Here is a 21,037-nt window from a genome sequence, read left to right as displayed (position 1 = left end):
GTGGCTATATTGAATTATAAACTTCATTAAGTGCAATGTCCTAGACAGGCTTGTGAGATAAGCTACAAAGGACTTCCTTACTTCATACCAAAGTTATTAAATATTATAAGGTAAATCTAATCATAAAAATATTGTAATAGGATGAAACTGATACTTTAAAAACCTTATTACAAAAGACTATATTTCTTTCATGTATAATTACTTCCCTCCCAGTTTAGATTGGAGGATTTGATATTAAAATGCAAACGTTTTTCCTCTTTTGAATGCACACAGAAAGTAAATACAGTGGACCCAAATTTTGTCACTGTTTTCAGGATCTGAGCTATGGAAGGTCCTCTTGATTAGTGTGAAGCCTCCATCCACATTAATGTTATACGCTTACAATGATACTTGCAGCACAGCCCTACCCACTTACATGGACAAGTGATTGAGACGCAGCTACCATGGGAAATATAAGAAGAGATTGTGGAATGTCTGAGGTAGCTGAATTCAGAGAGGAGATCAACAACATGGAACATGCCAGTGATTCATGAAATGATAAAAGTACACAAAGATTCTCAGATCTCATCAATTCCTTCCTTTAACATCACTAAATTGCTGTACTTTTTTTTTTTTTGCAGGAGGAGGAGGAGGAGGATAAGAAGTTACACAATGAAACTGAAATGGTAAAAGGAGAAAAGTTCAAAACTAGCAAAAGGAACTATTTTTGTGAGCAAAATAATGGTCTTGGGGAACTCATTGCTAGGAGATATGGAGGTTCCGTATCATCCCACTGCACAAGATTTCCTACCTACAGATAATAATGAATAAAATAATAAAAACATCACCATAATGTTTGTGGGGATAACTGACCTGTAAAAAAATAAAAATAAATAAAGCATTGACAACCTAGAGCATGAGCCAACTGCTAACTGACAGGTGGAGAAAAAAATGATCCTGTGGGAACTCAATAATTCCTCGGCCTAGTACTTGCTCCAGGAGTGGTTTTTTCTCCTTCTTATTATCAAGATGGAAATGCCAACAGCAGGACTCTGTGGATTTTATCAGAACCAGCTGGAAAGTTTTGTCCTTTGTCAGGATGTATTCTGACTGCTCCTGTGTGATAAAGCTAAGAGCTCCCCCTCTGCAAGGCAAGGCTATACTAAAGCCACTGCCTGAGTCTTGCAGAGGGGCAACATCCCCTTCCCAATATAAAGAATATCAACTGCTTCTCTTAGCCTCGACCACCTCTCAAAGAAGCCCACAAAATCCTTCAGTGCAAGGTCTATATGGGTTTCCAAACAGGGTCATCTTTGTCCCATTAAACCACATTAACACTTCCACTCCACTAGACAAAGGCCACTCTAAAACATCACAAATGTACAGATAACAATGCCATTTCTCATCTACTAAATTACTGCTTTTTAAAAAAATTGCCTATGAATTTAAGAGCATTTTCTGTAGGAACATTATATGAACTGGCTGAACTAAGTGTCAGCATAGGTTTGATTCATGCTAAGGTACTTGATTTTGCTTGTTTGCAAGACTTGCTGGGACAGATAGCCCAACTTGTCTTTTGGCATACAGAGTAAGACTCTTCAGGTAAAGCTGAAAAAGAAAAAGTACTAATTGCTTTCATTACATTATATTTTGCATTAGATGTTCATTTGGGGATCCTTGTAAAAGTTGGCATTGATTTATAGCTGTCTGTCATTGACCCAAGGCACTTGATGTCAAAAGTGGTAGGATAAAAAAGCTTATTTTACAAATAAATCTTTAATTGCACAGCAATTAATTTTTGTAAAGCAGGTAATACGGTTTGAATATTGCAGTTGTTATGAGAATTTGAAGATAAAAATTGAAGATAGTCACTTTCACTAGGAATAGCAATAAGGAACATAGAATGAAAGACTTGTGGCAAAACATCCAAATCTGTAATTATATTTTTGCAGTAAAAAGCTACAAATTTTCCTGCTTCCTTTTAGTTGCTTTTCTGTGTGACAGGTTAATCGTTCTAGGAGAAAGGAGTTTCTCCTATGCATAAACCAAATTGTATTTAGCTTCTATTAACTTGTAATTTTTTATCTAGCTGAATAAGCCAACAAGATTTAAAGGGAAATATCAAATTACTTATAAGGAGTTCTGAGAAATAGCATGGCTGGATATTTTTATCTTCATTTCCTCACCTTCTGCAAATTTCATTTGAGAAAATGCATGCAATATGAACTGTTCAAATAAATATTTCATTTGTAGTGCATGCTGCAAAAAGCAAACAAGAACAAAAAAAGATATTAATGCTCTGTAGAACAGTTCTTAGGTGTTTGTGTTGGTGGATAATTTGTTAGTGTAAACTGGAAACATCAAGATTCCTACTGAGAGCAGCAGCTTTTGAAAAAAAAGGCAAAAAGTAGTAAAACACAATAATGAATTCAGCTGCTGCAGTCAGAGCTACTAAATAAAATACACCAGAGGAGAAGCTGGGACTATTTTCTTTTCTTCTGCTCTATAAACATAGGTCTGTAGAACTGGGATTGCTTCCGTAGCTGGAAGTAATAGCAGCTCCCATATCCTCTTTGAGCAAAACCAGTCACGACAGCATGATCTCTCACAGCCTGTACTTTTAGCACATGGGTGGTTGTGAGGTGACTCACCGCACTTTTAATTGAAGCTTTGATCATTAAATCTTTTTTGAATTACCAAAGACCCTGATTCTCCTTTTTAGTTAAAGAAAAATCATCAGAAAAGAATTTGAGGTTTTGGGTCAGAAAGTTCAGCCTTTCTTTTAAAATCCTAGTCACATCCAGTGAGGTAGTGCAAACACCAGGATAAAAAGCACAATATGCACCATACCAACCCACCCTCCTTACTGTCAAATGCCCCATGTTGACAGCTTCCTCTTTATCTTCTCTGCCATTTCCAGGCCAGATATTTTTCTGCAGTTCCTTTGGTACCTACCAAAAGCTCATTCAAGCTGGCCTTCTTCTGACACTAATTACTATTAGCTCTTTTTAGATTAATCTAATTAGATTTATATTTCTCAGGGAGGCATTCTACTCCATCCTCAAGGAAAGCACCACGAGATGGCTCAAGGGGCTCGTGGGCTGCACCTCTTTCCCAGCAGCAGATGGACCAGGCACTTTGGGGTGTCCTCAAAAAGTGGAGTTCCTGGTCCCCAGTGTGCGTCCAGCCTCTCTTGGCCACCAGTGAGTGGAAAAGAGGAAACATTTTGCCTCAATCTACCCTGTTCTGATGGAGTCTTCTCTGTTGAGCAGCCCCGTTTCTGAGACTGCACACACTGTTGGGTGATCCATTAGCAGTCAGCACAGGAAAAGATGATCCATCACTGGCACATGTAATTTTGCTCAGAAATACTCATTCTAGTTCTTTTCCCTTGCTTAGTCACACGCATCCCCAAGCAACTTGTCCGTGACTTTTAATTCAAGCCAATGATTAATGCAGTGGGGAGTCATAATCACCAAGTGTTTTTTCTCTGATGTAAATTCCTTCCCTGATGGAATCCCGGGACCTTGTGGCAGCCCAGCTTGCAAGGACAGTTCCTCTGCGTAGCCTCTGTGCAAAGAATGAATTTACACATTAGCTTAATGCACTTTTAAGTCTCTCTGGCTACCAGCCCCAGAGATGTGCATCCGACTGGCTCTTTCTAATAGTTAATTTGTTTCACAACTGGAGAGGGAATCATTTCTCCTTAGCAGTAGCTTTAGGGAGACTGCTTCTCCTCTAACCAACATCAATTCTTTTTGACTTCCATAGAGTCACTTCAGATTTACATCGGTACAAGGGAGGTAAAACTCAGCTTCTTATTTTGTAGCTGAGCTTGTCTGCTTAGGAAAGTGCAAAGAAAGTGCAAGGAAACCATAAAAGGAAATTACAAGTAATGCTGATAAAAGCAGCAAAAGAATCATAGCTCATAGCCAAGTGTGTTATAAAAGTTCTCTCAAAACAATTCCACTATTGTATGGTCTTTTCCCTACAACAAATACCATTTACTTCATCTACCCCCTCAGACTGGCACAGTCTTGTTCAAGACATTTTATTAAGGGAGAGGATAGGAACTGCAGTATTTTCAATGTTTCCAAACATTTAACACACCTAGTAAACAGAGATTGCTAAGCTACAGAAATCTGTTTTCTTTAACTGAAATGCAGCAGTAGAGTAGCCAGTTTATCCAGGAGATTAGAAATGAAAAATGGGTCAACTCACCCAACAGAAACCTTCTAGCTGCCAAGAGAGCTTTCGGGCAGGAAGGACGCACTGCCAGGAGATACCTCAAATCTTGTTTTTGTCAGACTTCTCATAACAAGGCAACATAATCGGGTGAAATTAAAATGGCCCTGTGTTAAACAGTCAGAAAAAAAAAGAGGTCCCAGCCTTCAATTAGTGTCACCACTAACCCACGGTGTGAAAGAGAATATAATGGATCTTGGCTGATTCCCTGCCAATTTTGCAGACCTCACTTTGCTTTTTTGACTTCACGCACAGTATCATATTTAGTAGCACTAATGAGTCTGCATTCCTCTAATGGGTTGACCCAGCATGTGAGGGTTGTTTTTTTATCTTTTGTTGATGATCTCCCTTCCTCAAGAAATCAATGTTTTGAAGACAAAGACTAAGGTCTTTACAGCATTATCACCCCAAGGTCTCTACGCTGCTTGCACTTTTAGAGCACACAATCATTTTTGTCTAGCAGTTTCAGAGGAAATGTAAAAAATAAGTCTTTCTCCAGGATTACAAATATCTCCTCTCCTGCAGCAAGGGCCCAGTGCAACTCAAACTCTTAGACCAAACAGGGGGAAGCTGGTAGAAGGAAACAGAATCATAGAATCATAGGAAAATATGGGCAGAATGAAGGCAAGAAACCCATGCTTTGCTTTCTGAAGGAAAGGGAATGAGTACCAGACATCCTTCAGCAGTGAGACTTTCTCAGAATTATCTGAGACCCCTGCCAGGGAGATGACAGCCATAACAAAACTTCCCCAAGATCAGGGATAATGGCAGGTCCACATCCCCAGACCTGGTATAAAGGCACCATGTGAGATCTGGGATGCTGAGAGTGGTGATTCTTTCAGCATCCTCTTCTGAAACAGTCTGCCCAGCGTGGCTGTGAAGTCCTTAGGAAGTATTCAATACCGAACTGGATATGTTCCTGGGCCACCCACTGTAGCTGACCCTGCTCTGATTGGACTGATCTCCAGAGGTCACCTACAGCCCCAACCATTTTGTGGTTCTGTGGCTCATCACACCCAATGCAAACAACGTGCAGCGGGCAGGATTCAAGCTGGAATACGCAATGGGGGCCAGCACAGCCAGGGTGCTTGGAAGTCAGCAAAAAAATGAGTCCATTCCCATCCTGCCATGAAGTAATAGCGCCTCAGAGGTAGTCCTGCCGCTGCTCTCTCTCAAGAGGACAGCTTCACTTTCAAGCACCACAAGAACCAACAAAGATAATGTCTGATACAGCTTTCTTGAGACATTAGTATTAATAAAATTCACCCTGAAGAGGCCCAGACATAAATGCTAGGCAGATGATGAGCTCCAATTGCAGCAATTACCAACTGACTGCATAATGCACCCTGACTTTTGCTAATGTCTTGTATTATCCTCTTCTCCTCCTCCTTTGCTCCTTCTCCAACTATTAGGCAAATCTATCTTAGGCCATGAGCAATGGAGTGTGGATCAAAACCTCATGGTTCATAGGTGCTGTTCACCTCTACAGTTAAAATCAGCTGACACACTTGCATAAAGATCATGCACCAGATGCTCCCATGAGACCTGACGGACTCATTGATAAGCTTCCCTTCCAGAAAAACCCTGTAAGAACAAAATATAAAAATTTAATATTTCCAGCAATGTGCATACATACACACAGCAGGCAATATCTCTTTGGAGAAAATTTATTTCCTCATTTTTAGTTGAAATAGGCACTTCTAAGCTCCACCTTTTGAAAATCATGCCACATACACCAACTAAAATTCATATTTTAAATGAGACATGTAATGCAACCATGACTAGCAATTCTTTAAGTACAGTCAAGTGTTTGTGCAGTTAACTGTGACAGATATGTTCTGAAGAATGAATGGATATTGCACTAACATGCAGAATATCTTTGCATAGTAATAATAGAAGAAAAATCAAATTATTCCAGAATCTAACTAAGCATTGAGTGGAGTTATATGAGAATGTAAATTGTGAAGAAAAAAGGTCCATATCTCTGCAGTCTCTCCAATCTTTTCTAGGTAATGAATTGTTTAGAAAATTTAGTCAGGGTAAAAGCTTTTGAATTGCAGTCTGACAGTCCTTCAGGGCATTCTTAGAGGTTATCTCTGCAAGGCAGGTGGATGAGGAAAGAGACAAGCTTAACCCTGTAAAAATAATTATGATGTATTATTAGCAACTAATGGCAATCTAATGGAGCCTTTTCCGCAAAGACACCACTGGCTGCAATTTCTCTCTGTCATAAGCGTAAAAAGCAGCTCTTAATGAAGGCTACATTAGAGCAATTTCTCAAACTCAGTGGAGTTAGCAAGAAACTTTCTGCAATTGAAACTTCACACGCTTCAGCATATTCCTTTATACTGCTAATGGGGCCATCCCAGCTGGGCAGTACACAGCAGGTCTCAGCACTCAAATCACATTAGAAATCTGCTGAGACGGGGAGGTCCAGCAGACCAAGGGTGGACCTTTGATTAGGAGATCAAACCCCACATGCTCCAGGCCATTGCAACCACCCTCACTCCAGCTCCAACAGCTGGAGAGGGCAAGTTATTACGGATGGCTCATTGCAGCATCCCTGGGCAGGAATGTCTAGCTTAGCATGGTCTCAAACTCATTCTTTCACTAACAATAACCAAGCCCATTTTAACTCAGAGATGTATTTCCCTTTCTTTTCTATCCCTTTAGAATTTCAAATCGGATAACTGCAGATTAGAGAGTTCTCCAATGCATTTTTCTTTTTCAAATCAGCCCTTTTTATGAATTCACTGGAAACCTGTATTGTTTCAATGGGATGATTCATGTTTACACTAAACATTTAAGCCAGAATGCCAATATATTTACTCCTCTATAGATAGTACAAATGTAATATCCTGTGCCAGACTGTCGTGCCTTTTTCTTCTATGTTTCATGCAGCTTTAGCTGTTCTCTTGGGTTTGATGTTCCTGTTTCCCTACAGTATGAACATCTGCATTTGGCTTGGTCATTTTTTTTTTCTGATTTCTAGGTTCAGCCCAAAAAACAGAAATCATTCTTTCACCTCTGTTTCTAAACATTGTTACCTTAAAAACATGTTTCTCATGATTGCTAAAATCAGTTGTATGGAAAAAAAAAAAGTTAAAACCACAGGAACAGAGTTCTGGATTTTGTCTGTGTTCAGAGTTCATAGATGCCCCACTCAGAAAAATCTATGCCAATCCACATGTGAAAAATTTAAAGATTCAGAAACCTTCATTTAATATTTCAGCTTCAGAAAGAAAAATATCAAATAATATTAAATTTCCTTCTTATGTTCTGTGCTTAGATTTGTCCAAACAAATAAGCACATTTCAGGCATATTTTCACTTTCTTTGATCTATGTGGTTATTCCAGAAGAGTTAACATGTAGTATTTCCTTTTCTTACTCAGCCACTTGAATAACATATGCCCTCCTCATCGGCTTCCTAGAATAACTCTTTAGCAAGTTAGAAATAATTTTTTCTTTCTCCAGTACAAAATAGCAGTCCAATAATGAACTTAGGGCTCAGGCCAGCAAATATTTAATTTGACAAGGATTGAGTTTTAATAAGTCTTTACATTTAGATATCTCAAAGAGGTAATACATGCACAATGCAAAATACTAGCAGCAAACATTGCAGCATTTAGAAAAATAGCTCCAGGTTTTTTACCATGGAAATTATTTCTGCTTAAAACATCAACCAGAGTAATTGTGTATTTTGTTTAGTGTGACAGCTGAATTTTTCATGTATTTGCTGTCTTTTGATGGCAGATAAGTGGGAAGGGAAATGCACTCTCTGAAGGCTTTTACCAATGAAAAAAAAATATCAGCCAGAAAATTGCACTGTGGAGCACAGCAATATTTCCATCCTCCACTGCACTTAGAGAGAGAAAACTGTCATTAGGGCTAACAGGGTGTCATCTGAAAAGAGATGCTTCTTTTTACAGATCCTTTATTTGGCCAGAATTTTTCCCCCCTGCAATTGCAGAGGGTGGTGAGGCCACTAGAGCAGATTTTAAGGCATTAGGCTTTTCAGGGAAGCACTGCTAATATTTTAACAAGGAGATCCAGTGAAATTCCTGCCTGCTCTGTAGCCGATGATAAAACCCAGGGTGGGTCGCACGTGTCCTGGGGTACCTGCCCTTACACAAAAGGGCCACTATCCTGCAACCAAGCAGGAGCAGGAATGCGTCTAAAAAGCCTTGCTTTGCTGCACAGTCATCCCTTGTTCCCAGGAGATCCGGATCACTCTTCCTGGTGTCCTTCACGCATGGTTCGAAGGGCAGACACATCAGGAGAGCATCAGGAGCTAAGCAACTGCCTTTGCCTGAAGAAGTTTGCAAGGGCTTCTCGTTTTTTAGGCCGGGTCCTTGGAGGGATTTTGGTCCCTCCCAAAGGGAAGCCGTTCAGGAGCACATTTGTCAGCGGCCGGTCTGGAGGCTCCTGCAAAGGCAGGGAAGGCCCTGCATTACCTGAGGAAAATGGGCTTGCTGCTCGATGGGTCCTCACCTGCGCTGTGCCAAGAGCTCTGTAGTCTCATCCTGTCTTCCCTCTGACTCACATTTTCTAAAACCAACAAAGCCTCGACTGCTTTCTGTTAAATGTAAGAGCTGAATCATGGTAAGAGTATTCAGAGAGTTAGCAGTGAAATTCCCCATGGGCAAAACTTTTGTGCATCCACATGGATCAACCTCAGCAGCAGCAAAACATTTCCATCTTTCTGTGCCTCAAATGTGCTGCTAGTATTTCAAATTATTCGCAGTTTTGTAGGCACCATTCTGAAGGATCCATCTCCTCCTCCAAGGGTTGCCAGCTAGTCACAGCTTCATTCACCAGGAGCCAGTTCTCCTTAGGAAGCATCTCCCCAGGTGCTCTCCCGGTTAACCCTGATCTGCAGAGGCCTTTGTGTGTCCCTGCTCCAGCTACTCCCTCATGTTCCCTCTACAGTCACTAGCAAAACATCTCCTGAAACCCAGGATCCGGGTGAGCAGTTTTGTTTGTGCTCTCCATGGGTTATCGCAGCAATAAGAGCAGCAGCAGCTGCCTGAAACAGATTTCTTCTCAAAGTAGTGAAAAACAGCCAAGCCTTTCCTGTCATCCGAGCTTGGCAAGTGACAAGAAAAGTGGCACCTATTTTGTTTCAGCCAAGTGGTTTGAAATATAAAAATCTCAAATGCTGTTTCTAACCTAAACTAATGTCAGTACTAACAACAGTGCACCTTTAACCCACTGCCAGGGAAAATTTAGGTGGAAAAAAAAAAGAATAAGACCTTGAAAAAAAATTCCCTCTCCTTCCTGACTGTCTGGAGTACCTGGAAGCTGCAACAAGTGCATCACACTATCTAGTATTGCAGGAGCTCCCCAGGGTATATTTGTCCCCACAATTAATGGAAGTCCCAGTCCAAACCATGTGGGTGCTGGGCAGGAGGTGCCTCTGACACCACAGATGTCTCTGAGAGCTACCAGCTCTGCACAGGCCTCAGGTTGCTGGCACTGCTTCACTTAGCAAACACAGTGACAGACATTCAAATGTTTATGAGAGATGGGTGGCGAATTAGGACATTGAAACTCTCATTAATCGAGTCAAAGAAATGGTTTGTATGCAAGGAAAACACCCCTGGCTGTCATTCAAGGGCCCCAATCACAATACCCCATGAACCAACGTCCTTGCTGCTGAGGTCTCCTCATGTCAGGGGTAACATTTACTTTCTCCATACACATCTACACACTGCCAGCATCGTTAGAGGACAACTTGCTCTTTCCCTTCACATTATCAATTTCATCTTTAAAACTTTCTCCTCAGCTATCCACCCAAAATGTACTTAGGTAACGGCCTCTCCCCTGAGAGGAAGGTACCAGGGATAGCGATTCCCGGGAATGGGAATAGCTGGTTTTTCCCCCGTGCCCAGGTAATGCTTGCCAATGCTGTGCACTTCCACTGCTTCCAGACACTCCTCCTTTTGGAGATCAGTTAGCACAGGCCCTAGTAAGGCAAGAAAATTCTACCCAATCAGTCAGAGTTTTCCAGCAGCGGAAATATCTGCTTCCAAAAATAACTCACATTGTTTTCCTACATTTTGCAGATGATTTAGATGTTATAAATAATAACAAGAGCAAATCCAGTGGATTTATGTGGGCAATATCATTCTGGCCCTTAGCCAGAATTTCCTGTCATTTCTAAATGCTTATAATTAACTATCCTGGATTAATTGCACGCAGCAGGTCCAGTCCTAGTTCCTTTACTTTTGCTGGTGAGGATCTTTTTCAAATAACTACAAAAAAAAAAAAAGGAATGCAAATAAATTATTACATGGGTTTTCAGAAGAGAAAGATTGAAAAGACCTTACAGATCACCTAGTTCATTTCCCTGGCAATAAATGATCAGTAGGATTTCATGTAAAATAGAATTCTATATTAACAGAAATAAAACATTATCGGAATAGTCTCCTTTCTTCTAAAGAGCATTTAAAAAAAAAAAATCTTTCCATCACATCATTAGAGATCTGAACACAAAGCTTAGACTACCACTATCAAAAGTACAATCTCTCCACACTCATACATAGCACTGTGAAATAAATCATCATTCAAGCAGAGCATCAATTCCAGAGCACAATATCAGCTTTGCTATACCAAAGTCCAACTTCATGTGTGTGTGAAAACAGAGAAATAAATCAGAGGTACTTAGCACCTTGGTTTGCAAGCTAGAGGAAGGTGAAATGCTCCTCTAGATGAAGAAATACCACGTGCTTCCATAAAACAAACTCTCACAGTGTAAATAACTTTGAGACCAATTTCATTAAGCTGAGAAGTGGTTGGAAACGAAGGCCCTACCATTTCCCATGACCACCATACCGCACAAATGCCAGGAGACACGAGGATTAAACTTCTTTAATTTCACAGAAGAAAACACTACTCTGGTAGCAATCAGTGGTCAGCAGAACATAATTGCAGCTGACATTTCAGGTCAAAAGGAAAGCAGTTTGGAGCCAGCCAGTTTGGAAGCCATCCAGTTCGTCACTTCAGTGGCTATGCACACAATGTTGCAACATATTTTGTTTAATATAAAAAATGGGATAGGAACATGGGAGAATTATTTCCCTCTCAACTTACACCTCCCCAACCCTCTTTCCAAATGCAATTGTTCTATTTTTAAAAAGCTCATTTGTCCTTGTAGTTTCTGCATCACATTGGCAGCTCACACATCTGTCTCCCACTATGCTTAAAAAGATACCATGATGCTGCAGCCCCAAACACAACCCTGATGTTTCCAATGAGCTAAAACACATCTGCAAAGTGTTTTAGCAATGACAGCTTTCACTTAGCAATGAAGCATTTTTCTGAGACAATGACAACTTCTCATGAGTCAAGTTTCAAAATATGTTCATCAAAAATAATAATTAAAAAATCCAGTGACATCTCTCCTAGGGTACCAGGAGGTTAATTGGTCTGTTTATAAAAAAGAAAGCTTCTTTGGAGAGACCACCGTGCTTCACCATGAACATTGCTAGACAGCAATATCTCTTGAAGATGGCCAGGAAAATGAGGCTGCCTTTATGTCCCCCTTTATTCTCAGTCCCACTGCGATCTCTTGAGCAGACTCGAGCTCCAAAGAGCTTGTGGAGTCCCTGGAGGGGAAGGACCTCTGAAAAATTACTGCTAGTCCCATGCCAAGCAGACAAGAGACGGTAAGTGTGGCAATTAGTTCAAGAAAGCTCATTTGAGGGTTACAAACCCAATTCTTTTGTCAGAGTCGCTGCCTATGGAGTTTTGCAGCCTTGCAGACTCAGCGGGGTGGGATTGCTGGAAGCTGCCCAAGGAAAAGCTCATGCCAGCAGAATCCAGCTGCTGAGCAGCAAACTGGAAGTCCTTCTTGCAAATGACTGAAGGCTGATGCACTATTTTTCAGCTTCGGTTAAGGGCTAACAGTGTCTCACAGCCCAAATCTGTCCACACACACTTTTACTTGCCTGAAAGCAGTAAAATGTAACGGTGAAAGTCAGAAATGTAGCTGGCCCCTAACTTGCTATCAATCTAGGTCATCTCATTCTCTTTGCTGCTTCAGAGTTGGGTTAGTAGGAAGCCAGAGCTTCAAAGCTGGGATTGGCTCTGTTGAAGCATAGTATCCTCCAGAAAACAAACAAATAAATAGACAAAAAAAAAAAAAAAAAACAGTTCTGTTTTTAGATGATACCTCAAGCATAAGTTAGCATAAACTCTACAATTTTTTCAGACCTGGCACAATCTTCAGACCACTTTTTGGCCCCAGACAAATAAATGCATCTTAACTGCATTCATTGCACCTCCGGTTTTCTTCAGCTGGTCCTCTCATGTTGTTTTGAGACTTGCCTAAGCAGCCCCAAGGCTTTTGCCTTGATAGGACATCGGGATTGAAGCAGTTTCTTACTCTGAGAGATCTTCCCTCTGAACCGACTCAGAGTAGACACACACTTGCCATAAAAGCATTTATATGCTTTGCAGAATGAAGAGCTTTTACAGATGAGGATTTCTGACAAGAACACATTTTTTTTTAAGTAAGTGATGAGCACATTAGAGTGTGCCAAGCATCTCTAGTGAGCTTCCAGAGAAGGTGGGTAAGCAGTCAGGTCTATGTCCTCCAAGGGACCTAACCCCAAGAAGACGATTTTTTTCTTATTACAATAATGAATATTTTGTCACTGTAGCAGGACAAAGATAATTGCTCAAGCTGCTATGCCGAGACTAATTGCACCGTCATTTACGATTAGAGGTGTTAGTAAGACATTAAGATGTTACAAATGGCTCCTGGGATTTCTCCCAGGCCACCGTCACCCCCTTGCAGATTAGCGGAGGGAGGTAGAGGCCGGGTGCTCCCCAGCACGATATCCTCACCTATAAGAAACAGTTGTATTTGCATGGAAGTGTCTAGACTCCAACTATTGCCCTTTTTAAGATGATCTGGATTCACTGTTTCTCAAGAGGTCAGTTTTTAAAGAGGCTCTAAAAAACCCTCTCTAAAATTAAACAAGCTCCCTGGAAAGGCCTGGCCTCCCCTTGCAAGGCTCCAGCAGCTCAAAGAGAGCAGGGCTTGTCCACTGTTGGCTTTCAGCCATGAAGAAGTTCATATCTAATATAACCAAGCCACATTAGAAAGAGCGGAGCCAATAAGAAGCCAAATGCAACTTAGCCCACAAATCCTCTATTGAAAATGTGTTTTGACTTCAAAAGAGGGAGAGGAAAAATAAGAGAGAATTACAGATTCAGGGCTTAGTTCTCCTGTTGGTTGCCCCAGATTTACACCCCTTAGGCAGAGTTCTTCCAGGCTCCACCTGACTGTGAGAAAGGCCAGTGCTCAGCTTTTATCAGCTGCAAAAACACTTCCCATTTCTTATCTCTTTCCTAATTGCCATTCAGAAGACAGTGTGATTTGTGTCACGTCCAGCTTTCCCCATTTATTCTGAAGGGCAAAAATGTCACAGTGGCTGCTGCAGATTAGCCAGCATTAAAAAAAAAAAAGTTAGTAGATACACCAGTCTGTTATTGTAACTACAATGAGAAAATAATGCTGTCTTTGTGCCCGTTTCCTCTTGGAGGGCAGTTTAAATTAGGCTGCTGAATAACTTGGTACATAGTACAACAGTAAACCTGTCAGGAAAGCATGTTAATCACGACACAACTGATACTTGACATGCCCTGGTGAAAGGCGTTTTTACAATGTTTCATTAAAATTGAAAGAAGGATTAAGAGGCCTATTTCTGATTAATGTCTTCCTCTGACTGGGAGATGTAATCCTATCTGTAACCTTAAATTACTGGAAACAAAATTAAATTTATACCAGCGGATCATTCCAAGCACATGCGACATTGAGCACAGAAGTATTAGTTTCCTTATCTACTTTATCTAACCTAGAGACACTCCAAGTTCCTAAAACTGCAGCAGAAGCAGTGGATCTCCTTCCATGAGACACTGAGAAATAGCAACGAGGTTCTAGGGAGACTTTACTTTTTTTTTTTTTTTTTTTTTTTTTCCAAATATGTCAGAACAAGCTCGTTTGACTTTTCTTTGGTGGTCTGAATATAATTCCACAACACTTCTCTTTGTAACGCACTCCTGTGTCTCTACAGAGGCCTCTTTCCTGCATTCATTTCTTGGTAAACTTGCCAGCAGATTAGCTCAATACACACATATGAGCAAGTATATTTGACATCTATCCTTGTACTTTATCTGTAATAATTTAGTAAACTACATGCTGTTCTCAGAGCACGCTCATGAGAGCAAGTTGTTGTTTCAGTCTTTGCGGCTTTGTTAACCTCTGCATCAAGGATGTTAGGTTATAGAGCAGAAATGCGCAACATTTTGCCTCAATTTTTCCGTTATATCATGTATATCACATAATTTTAGCAGTCTTAAACCTGTTTTTTTTGTTGTTGTTCCTTTTTTTTTTTTTTTTTAGAAAAAAAAAACACTGTATTCACTCCCTGAAGAAAGAGCTGCATCTATGGTAGCCATTTCTATCATCCCAATAGACCTTAGAGAGTCTTACCAAAGGTCAGGCTTTGCTACAATAATTGCTACAGTGATTAAAAATCCAGATAAATACATATATATATATATGCCAGGTGGTCTAAAGCTCCACAGTGAAGTTCTTTACCATACCTCTTTTTGTTAACCTCATTTTAAAAACTTCTTTTTTTTTTATGAAATAAAAACTCCCTCATTTGCAATCCAACTCATAAGAAAACATTTACACCATATACACTCATTTATCTATTAAGTGAGCCATATGGCACCAAGACTGGCAACTTAAGTGGGAACACAAAATAAATAAACGCTGCAGAAAGCTAAACCTCAGACAGCCACAAGGGCCAGTTCAGAGAGAGGAGCGTGAACAGAAACAAAAGAACCAATTCCCGAAGGTGACATGAGTCTCAAGTTGAGGTCAGTAGAGAAGCCATCAAATAGACTGATGTGCAGCTCTGTTAGACTCATTACTGTGCAGAGCACAGGCCTCCAAATCACTGGCTCTACTGTACTCGTCTTTTCACTGTGAGGGTAAGGTCCATATTTGACTTCTGCTCTACAAGATACGCCAGATCATCACCGCCCTCCACCTCTGCATCACAGGGACCTCTCGCAGCACTAAGCAGAGCTGTCCAGTGGGGAGGCAAGGCAGGCTGAACTCTATCAAAGTGAAGCCATGCACCCCTATTCCGGCTGTGCACAAATCAGGAGCAGGTCAGTGGAACTATTTTTTAGGATCTGACAAAATCTAGCACAAATCAATGTCTTAAGAACAGTCACCTGGACTCCAAAAGGCAGTTTGAATGAGGAGGAAGACAAAATCCACCCAGCAGCTCACTCCTTTGGGCATTTCACAACGGCAAAAGAGAAGAGCAGAAGGCAAAAAAAAAGTTTCCCCAGCTTGGCCCTTATTATTGCTCATTGGCAATATTCAGCTCTCATTTCTGAGAACACATATGATTGTAATTGACTCCCTTGGGGAGGAGGTAAGTGTCTTGACCAAGGGAAGAGTTATCTCTGAATAGAAATGATCAGGGGGTCAGTGGGAAAGGCTGTGCTGCCAAGGGGAGGAAGGGATGGGTTTAAGAAACCTGCATTTCAGCGGGGCTGGAAGCGGTTCCTCACACCACCCCATCTCGATGAGGCATGCCGGGCTGGATGCTCAAGGCAAGATCTTAACTCGGTCCAGCTGACCACTGAACACGACCGTCTGTAGCCTAAACACTGCTCGGTGTGCACACAACACAGTCAAATCCAAGAGCGTAGGGCAAGAGCAGAGCCCAGATGGCAGGGCAGCATGTGAATGAATACGAAAGGACCTGTCCTTCCCATATGGAACAAAAATAGAAGCTGCCTGGCAGGGGCATGCAGACACTGAGTGGAAGCAAAGCTAAGAGCAGACTAGATGTGAGCCTGCAAGTCACTGTGAGGAACAAGAGACTTCATCTGCCCTCTTCTGTCAGATGGACTTCACCACCTGGTCATCTAAGTGCCCCGGAGCGGCCCAACTCCCTTCTTAAGTCCTTTAAGAAAGACACAGCTAAAAATCTTTCCTGCTTACAACCTTATTTATCGCTGTTATCTTCCGTGGTCATCATGTTCAATTTGGATCAGCAGACAGAAAGACAGCGGTCACCTCTTGAAGGAAGAGAGGCTCAGTAGCAGAAGATGACCGCACCAAGAGCACCCAGCCAGAGCACATGACAATGTCAAGGTCTGCAGCAGTAACTCCAGCTTCAGAGTCTAACACGAGCTGTCTTTAAAGAATCTGGGTTATCTGGAAAAAAAAAATAGATAGCCCCCATTCCCTCCAGCTAGACAGCACCTGTTGGTCATTTTGGCCTGTCCGTTGCAATTCCTGACATGGCCTTGGTACCAAAGACCATGGAAGGATTAGTGCTCCTTACCCTCTAGCTGATGTTTGATTTTAATAAGAGGAAGCTCAAGTCCTTCCCATATTGATGGGCTTTCCATGGGCAGAGAGAGATCTGGAGCATTGGCTGGCTCCTAACTTATGTTATAGTGCATCACTGAGAGCCTACTGCAGCCAGCATCAGAAAGCGTTTTTCCTGCACCAGCTCCTGTGTGACAGGAAATAATGCCTGAGATTTGCCAAGAATAAGTGGGAAAAAAGAAGTATTTATGATTCTTGTGTAAAATTAGAACCTCTTCAAATACTAGTCCTACTGAGGAGCTCTAATTGTCGTGGTTTTCCTTTTACTGAAGTTATAAGCATTGTCAGGTCATGAAGATTTTGGGCATGAAAATTTCTTCCATTATCTTCAGAAAATAAATGTGCAAAAAACTGCTTCGGTCTAGTATACAGACTATAAGAAGGGCTGTACTGGAGAAAGAGAAATTAAAAAGGCCTGAAATCTGAACATTTCCACAGCTACTTGATTTGAAAACCAAGAAATGGGAGGATAGTTTAGTTTATCTGTATGAGATGGGTTTGTTTTCTGATTTCTATAACAGAGCATTTTTACCATGTGAAAGGGTAGTCAGATAGTTAAAGAGAAGGGAAATAATTCTGAACTCTCTCTAAAATGAAAGCTTTCTTTGCCCTTGGGGAAGAGCTTAACACGACTCTAGTTTAGCTAAAGGAATCTTTTACGGAGGCCTGTCCTTACTCTCACAGTCTGTTTTGTGCCTTCTCAGTCTTTTCCATTTGGGAGTCACACTCACTCTCTGCATTTAATGACTGTGTCCTATCAAAATTCACCCTGAAGAAGCCAACAGAGCCAATAAAATTTGGACAAACCTGATTTGTAGCAACTGCTGTTTCTTGAAACAGGCTTGCAGCCTTCAAGGCTTATCAAATATCACGTACACCGACTGACCCCAACACCTCCCACCATCAACACCTGGGTTCCTGACGTGCCACACTCTGCCTGCTCCTGTGGCAAAAGCCACAGAGCTTTTTCCTGGTGCAGGATTTATTTCCTCATCTGCTCCCTGTGGAGCTGTTCCAGGTTGGAAGGTTTCTGTCTGAAAGGACTCCCTAGCAAAACAGTTTACAACACTGTGAACCATTTGCAATCCAAGCTCATTTTCCGCCATCTCTGTGAAAACCATGCAAAATCCAAATAACATAATCACATCTGAACACCAATGTAGGGGCAGATGATTCTTTCATTCTCCTCTTTTCACCAAAGAAGTGTTAAAATACTGCTCCATCGCAAGAAGCAGAAACAACACAAATCTCAACCCAAGAGTAAACCAGCAGCACTGCTGCTTAGGAGGCAGGGATTAAAAAGCCTATGATATACTGGCATATTCTTCAAAAAAGGCACGTTTCTCTCATCATACCCCTTACCTGATGTCATTATTTAGTTTATACACCCATTTATAGTATTTCAGAATTGCAAATAGCATTACAACACAGTCAGATCTCTAAACCAGCCACAGATCAAATGCAACAGACAAATCACTTTTTCATTCCACCTGTGTGGATCCACAGTCACTACCCACAGTCTTTGCTGCAGAATAATATGAAATAGTGTGGCCTGGACCAAGGAAAAGAAAATATGAACATTCTCCTATACAAGCTGGTTTAGACCTTATAAAAATTGTCATCATCATATTTGTTAAAACCTGTTTTCCAGCATTTCCCCTTAAAGACTTTTCTAGCCAGCCAGCCCTAACCACGAAACAGCTGAAATAACCAAGAGTGTGGAGTGAGGTGCTGAGGGAATACCTTAATCTCTTTTACAACTTGCCTTTTTCTGCATTTCAGTTTTGTCTCTGTGTTTTCAGAGAGGTAAAGTTTTATGTTTCCAAAAGGCCCTTCCAAAGGTATTACACCTATTAACTAACCTCAGAGCAAGGTAAAATCCTGAATCTACGAGCCAGTAACTGTTCACAGACTGCTTCAAAGTCTCTGCAACTTCTTTATGAAGAAAATAAACCACACACAGGCACACTCACACCCTTAAATCGTACAGTGAATGTTTAGAAATCTTTTTTAAACAAAATTTTTTAGCACAGCTGATGCACCATACCTGAAGTCTCGGTATTTGGATTACCCCATTTTTCTGCAATCAACTTTATCTAGCAGAAGTTGACATGCTTTAACTGGTTATACTTTGCTTCATAGCCAGCGTCTCTGATCTCAGGATTTTTAAGTCCCTGTAACACAAAAATGTATTTGAGAGATGCTCAAGCTGAAACCTGGGAACTGAAACATGTATATGGGCACAGCAGGATTCTAGTGTGTTTCCAGCCCTTTCAGTTTTGGGGATGTCCTGGGCATAGCTGTTTTATTGCACAATGTGATTGACTCTGTAATATAGTCCCCAAAGACACACACATACTTCAGAGCCTGAAGAGAGTGGCAGCTTCTATTGCTTCTAAATATTCAATATCCAAAATGGCCTAAAAACCTCACAGTCAGCAGCAATTAGAGTCCATGAAGAGTCCATCGCTGTGATGAGGAATTTGTAGCGAGTGTCCAAAATGTTCAAGTTTAGGGAAAAAAAATTTTCCCAGAAGAAATATGTTCCCAAAAACCCTGCCTAGGAATGTGCCTATAAAAACAATAGCATGAAAATAATAATATTGCAGAATTCCAACTCAACAATAAGCCAGTTTCCTACAGTAACATTAGAAAATGCTGAGTTTGCCAGAGCTGATTAATTTGTGTTTGTATGGGAAAAAAGATGGTTTTTAGTCTTGTCCCTACATCCTGTTTCTTTCTGTTTCTTTGAATTTCAAAATTCAAGTGCTATAACTGGAGTTGGTGAAAAAGGCAGAATTCTTGTCATATGAGTCTGACATTTTGGCATGTTTTTACACTGAATCAGAACAAAAGTCTAAAATTTCTCAGAAAGTGACAATCCAAAAAAATCCAGTTTTGAACTTACCAAATGTTCCATATTGCTACATTTAAACATTTTGTTTTGAGAATGTCAAAACAATATAAGAAATTAAATCCTGTTAAAGTATATCAACATGTCATGTGAAGAATGCAGACCAAACAATAACACTAAAACAAGGAATTACCTTACCAAAGTCAAACAAAAATGTCCCTCCATAGAAAATCTCTCTGCAATGGACATCTCTCAATAAAATCTTTTGACAAAACTGCATTTTCTGACAGAAAATGTTTCCATCAGAAATTTTGATCACTTTGCCTGCATATAAACGTGCTTGTTTTACACAAGCCTAGAAGCAAATGTCACTCCATAATATTTTCATTAGCTGGGTGCCTCCCCATTAATATAGGTATATTACACCGCGTCTGGGTTGGTGACTCCCAATTCCCCCTCCTCATGCAGACCACGCACATTTATCATCTAGTTAAAAACATTATTTATCTTTATATACAAGTATATACTTCCTAACAAGCCCGGACATTTATAAATAACTTACAATACTACAGCTGAGTGCTAAACATCATGATTTAGGCTGAAAGAAGAAACCTTTCTGATCATTGTCCTTTAGTGTTTCAAAGCCCATTTTTCACATTTATTTGCTGTCACTGGTGATAAGTGATTGCCTGGCTGTATTGCATTTCCCCTGCAATGGTGAGCTGCTTGCAAAAGGCATAGAGGATAAGCTGTCACATCAAAGAGAAGGGACTAAAACCCACCAGGAGGTGAAGCAGGGGTTTATTGTCTTTTGCCCTGTGTTTTGACAGTTAATTAGCTCTCATCCAATTATGCTGGTGTGACAGCTACACTAGGGTCAACAGAAACAACTCTAAGGTGAGGCAAATGCAAGGGATACAAACCAGGAAAACCTGCCACAGAGCCCCAGGAAAGCAGAGGGCTCCATCCTTCACCCTCAGCCATGACTGATGGACTGGTTCGCTAATGAAGCCCTCGGCTTGTTTTTCCCCTCAGTGCATGGAGGGAGAATTTCAGGCTTCTTTTGACAGCTTTGGACACTGAGGAACTGCCAAAGCAGCTGCTAAATTAAGCAATCAGTATAGCAGCATCTGCAGAAAAATACTGTCCCTTCAACTTGTGTTGGGTCACCTGCCTTGGGAAGAGGAAGATGCCAGCAAACAGGTAGGTATGTAGCAGCATTGGAAGAAAGAACTGGAATGCAATTCAGATTTCCTTATACTAAACACTCACTGAATGGAAATGACTTCTAACCATAGCTGAACCAAGCAAGGCTCAGAGCAGAAAGCCTCTCTGAAGACTACAGAAACTCTATGGCAATGTCTCAAACATGCCTGGCACCCCATTTCCAAGCATAATGTTATACTTTTCCAAAGGCATCCTGCTGTCTCAAAAAAACAATCTTTTTTTTCTAGGCTTACTTTTTTTCAGATCATACACAAGTAGAATTAAACAGTTTCTACACACAGAGAAAATATCTTCCCTA

Source organism: Tinamus guttatus, unplaced genomic scaffold, assembly GCF_059628265.1.
Source record: "Tinamus guttatus ecotype Peru unplaced genomic scaffold, ASM5962826v1 Tinamus_guttatus_pri_ptg000079l, whole genome shotgun sequence".
Taxonomy (NCBI): Eukaryota; Metazoa; Chordata; class Aves; order Tinamiformes; family Tinamidae; genus Tinamus; species Tinamus guttatus.
Note: the sequence above shows the minus strand (reverse complement) of the source record.